The sequence below is a fragment of the Myotis brandtii genome, unplaced genomic scaffold (genome assembly GCF_000412655.1).
Source record: "Myotis brandtii unplaced genomic scaffold, ASM41265v1 scaffold389, whole genome shotgun sequence".
In the NCBI taxonomy this organism is placed as follows: domain Eukaryota; kingdom Metazoa; phylum Chordata; class Mammalia; order Chiroptera; family Vespertilionidae; genus Myotis; species Myotis brandtii.
The window spans coordinates 658,436-662,567 of NW_005364914.1; positions in this window are offsets into that span (position 1 = coordinate 658,436).

A 4,132-nucleotide genomic window follows, 5' to 3' on the forward strand; every position below is an offset into this window, starting at 1 on the left:
CCCCACAGCCAGGCTGTGAGTTCTTCATTCATCTTTATATCTTTATATCATGGCAGCTTCATAAATGTTGATCAACTGGCTGAAGAATTAAAATTGAGACTTTAGCTCAGCCAGTGTGGCTCAGGGGTTGAGCATCGACCTATGAACCAGGACGTCACAGTTCAATTACCAGTCAGGGCACATGCCTGGGTTGCAGGCTGGAACCTCAGTGTGAGGCATGCAGGAGGCAGCCAATCAATGACTCTCTCTTATCATTGATGTTTCTATCTTTCCCTCTCCCTTCCTCTCTGAAATCAATAAAAATATATTTTTAAAAAATTGAGACTTGTGGTGTTTGGCTCCAAGCACTAACCTCTGGACTATTAAGATAAAGAAAACTAAATGTTATGTGTTGCAATGTGTTGGAGATTTTTTCATTTACAGTATTCTAACGATTTGTTGTCAAAGTTTCCATGGAATTTTATATACCAAAGAAAGAATCAAATATGTCCTCTCTTCCTTTAATACAGACAGGCTGTAAATCAAAATTTCTCCCCTTCAAGAGTACTAGAGCCTATACTTTATACCTTTTGTTTATGGCATATAGAGTATAGAACCCTCTGGAGCCCAACCCCATCCTGCTTCATCCAGGCTGTATGTCTGGGAGATCTTTACACATCAAGGGAATGTTAATAAGCAAGCTTTGTGCAAGATCAGCTATAGAAAATCAACTAAGGAAGCCCAGGACCATAGGAAGAGAATGATGGCACGTGTGGCCATTTATCTCCGTGAAGATTTGCTATCTCACCTGAAGAGACATGCTGCTGTGTGACAAGAATTTATGTACAGCTCGAGCTTGACCTTTTCCCATGTTGAGGGAGATTGCATTACTGGATGGCTTGGGGATTTATTGTCCCCTGTTTAACAGCAATGACATTTTCTGACTATTGGCTGCAGAGGCCCGTCCAAGCTCAAGCACAGAAAATCCTGACCCTGAGATTTCTTCTCCATCTAGGGGCAGATTTCTTGAGGGCAGAGTAGTAATAGGTTAAAGGGACAAGGTTTATTGGAGGAGAGTGAGAGCACAGGGGATGGCATGATGACAAAAATACACAGACTGCCTTGCCACCTCCCATAAAATTCCAAGCAGCTAAGTTCAAGCAGACTTGGGACCCCAGGAGTCCTGCAGTGTGAAAAGGCAGGGGCAGATGCAGGGATGTGAAACCACAGGGAAATGCAGCAGGACTTCCCTGTCCCTCTCCCCTGCCCCCTTTGGCGTCCCTCTGCTCCGTATCTAGGTCACAGCACTACAGATTTCTAAACCAGAGACGTGATGTTCCAACTCGCTCCTGCAAACCTTCTCGGTGCCCCGTGATCTTTATACTCACACTGAAAAAACCGCCAGGCAACTCTGTGGACACAGGTATATTTTAAATTTCCTTTTGCTACATCTTCACCTCCACCCTCACCACTTCTATAAACTTTGTTTTTTAAAACAATGCCTTAAAATATCTCTAAGAAAATTTAAAATTTTTTAAATCTCTCAGGCTAAGGAAGTACGATGTATTAGTAATTGTAACGAAACCAAGTGTTCCCAATTAAATTAGATAGTGAAATAGATTCAAGATAGGGACATTTTTAACGGAGAGAACTGTTTATATGCCCCAAATTCAATGTGAATCGCATCAAGTATAGCCTGTTTGGCTTCATTAGATTCACAGAGATAAATATTTCATGCAGCAATTAGTCATGAGAATGTCGATTTCACTATCAAACTGCAAGCCCCCATCTGCAGTATGCACCATTAATCACGGTCATATATAAAACTCCAAGATACAGACTAAAAAGTACATTTATCCTTTAAATTATATGCATTTATTATTTGTGTTGTTATTTCTATTGTTTTAAAGTATAGAATTAAAAGACTGGAAGGAACCCTAGTTATCATCTTAGAGTTTTCTCAACCCTTTTCTTGTTGTTGTTAATCCTCACCTGAGGATATTTTTCTATTGATTTTTAAAGAAGGTGGAAAGGAGGGGGAGAGACAGAGAGAGAGAAACATCTATGTGAGAGAGACACATCAATTGGTTGCCTCCCACACACATCCCACCCAGGGCCTCAGATCAAGCCTGCAACCAAGGTATGTCCCCTTGACTGGAATCTAACAGGCGACCCTTCAATCCACAGGCCCATGTTCTATCCACTGAGCCAAACCGGCTAACACTCATCCCCTTTTTTTTAATATATTTATTTCAGAGAGGAAGGGAGGAAGAGAGAGATAGAAACATCAATGATGAGAGAGAATCACTAATCGGCTGCCTCCTGCACACCCCACACTGGGGAGTGAGCCCGCAGCCCAGGCATGTGCCCTGACCAAGAATCAAACGGTGACCTCCTGGTTCATAGGTCAATGCTCAACCACTGAGCGTGCTGGTCAGGCTCAACCCTTTTTTTTTTAAGCAGAGAAATTTCTTTCCTACAAAGAGGCCCAACAAATAAATAGGAGTAGAGTTTGTCTCGGCAAGGTCTTGGAGACTATGACCCATTGCTCTGGGGCCTGCTCCTCTCCTGGCTCTTGCCCTGGCCCCCAAGAGCTCCTAGGGATCAATGTCAGACATGGAAGTGCTGACTCTTCACTCAGGACAGTCTGCAGGCCACTAATCTGGACAGAACCTCTCATTGTATAGCTGAGAAAATGGATCCAGGAGTGGTTAAATTTCTTTCTTAAACTGACACAAGCAGCTAGTTGCTAACCTGGAACCAAAACACAGATGTCTACAACATCAAGCTGTCTCTTTTGAAGCAGGAAATGCTGGAAAGCAAGTGTTTACATCTGGGTCAAAAAAAAACCAACATGTAATCTGCTGCAACCTTTGCAGCCCAAGATAGAAGTAATTTTTATTACATAATTTGATATACCAGTTAATGAATATATAATTCCTATCAAATGTCACAGTCATGGGGTTTCTCCTATTAAAAACAGAAATACCACATTATTCACAATAGCCAAGATATGGAAGAAGCCTGTGTCCATCAACAGATGAATGAATAAAGAAGATGTGGCATATCCTATATAATAAAAGGGTAATAAGCAAATCAACTGAACAGCAAAACAACTGGTCGCTCTGACGCGCACTGACCACCAGTGAGCAGACGCTCAACACAGGAGCTGCCCCCTGGTGGTCAGTGCACTCCCACAGGGGGAGCGCCGCTCAGCTAGAAGCCGGGCTAACAGCTGCCTCCGTGGCAGCACTAAGGATGTCCGACTACAGGCCTAAGCCCTCAGTCAGACATCCCCAGAGGGCTCCCAGACTGGGAAAGGGCACAGGCCAGGCTGAGGGCTCCCTGCCGCCCCCCCTCCCACTGCACAAATGTCGTGCACCAGGCCTCTAGTGTGTGTGTGTGTGTGTGTGTGTGTATCCTATATAATAAAAGGCTAATATGCAAATAGACCGAACGGCAGAACAACCAAACAACCGAACAATTGGTTGCTATGACATGTGATGACCACCAGGGGGCGTGCGCGGAACATGGCAGGCATCAGCCACAGTGAGACAGTAGAGCAGGTGAGCTGGGACACCAGACCAAGGCAGGGCACCAGTCACTGTCATCAGGGCGAGCGGTGGTTATAGAAAATTCTTTGCTCTCGCACTCTGTGGTCCCGCCTGGAACTCGCCCCTGCTGCTGGTGTCAACCCTGCTTGCACTCACTGCCGGCACAGGAGCCGCCACTCACACTCACTGCTAGCGCCCGGCACCAGCCCCAATCACTCGGCGCCGTCAGCGGGTGTGAGCAGCGCCTGCCAGCCCTGACTGCCCCTGAGGACTTCTCCACCTCCCCCTACTCCTGAAGGGCAATCGGGGCAGCAGCTGGCACTCACACCCACTGATGGTGCCAGCCCCACTCACACCCACTGCTGGCGCCAGCCCCAACCGCTCCACACCTTCCGCCCACTCACCGCTGCTGGCGCCAGCCCCAACCACTCCACACCTTCCGCGGGTGCAAGCAGGGCCGGTGCCATCAGCACGTGGGAACAGCAGCAGCAGGAGTGGGCTGCTGTCAGACAGGGGACCAGGGGCCGCAGCAGGATGGGCCGGGCAAGGGCGCGGAGGATGGGCTGAGACCCGCCCCTGTGCCTACTGCAGCCTCGCTC